The sequence below is a fragment of the Crocuta crocuta genome, unplaced genomic scaffold, assembly GCF_008692635.1.
Source record: "Crocuta crocuta isolate KB4526 unplaced genomic scaffold, BGI_CrCroc_1.0 scaffold86, whole genome shotgun sequence".
In the NCBI taxonomy this organism is placed as follows: domain Eukaryota; kingdom Metazoa; phylum Chordata; class Mammalia; order Carnivora; family Hyaenidae; genus Crocuta; species Crocuta crocuta.
Genome location: NW_027530972.1, coordinates 158,395 through 158,935, shown reverse-complemented (window position 1 = coordinate 158,935; position 541 = coordinate 158,395).

Genomic DNA, 541 nt, shown 5'->3' with positions numbered 1-541 from the left:
CTTGGTGTTTTCAATAACAGGTAGAAGATGGCAAAAAATAAATATTAACCTCAAGATAGATAAAATTAAAATTATGCATTCCAAGGTAGAGATAGAAAAAAATTAAGGAAAAATAGAGAATTGTGGGACAAAATGAAGAGAGGGGGGAAGGGGAAGAAAAATATTAGGAGAAATAATTTCCAAAACCTTTCCAAAGTTGTTGAAAAAAATTAAATTAATTTTCATTTCCAAGATGTTTTATGTAAGTAAGCAAGTACAAAAATGCAGGCACACACACAGAAAACCATACCCAGGCACCTTTGATACTCAAGTTGCTTAATGTCAAAGATGAAGTGTAAATCTTGGTAACAGAGAAAATCAATTCATTACACACAGGGAAACAAAAACACAATTAATAGCTAATTTTCCCACAGACATAATGGAGACCAGAAGACAATAGAATAACATATTCAAAGTGCTTGAAGTAAAAAACAAGCAAACAGACAAACAACATAGAATTTAAAAAAATAAAAGTAAAAATACTATTAGCCAAGAAGTTTTT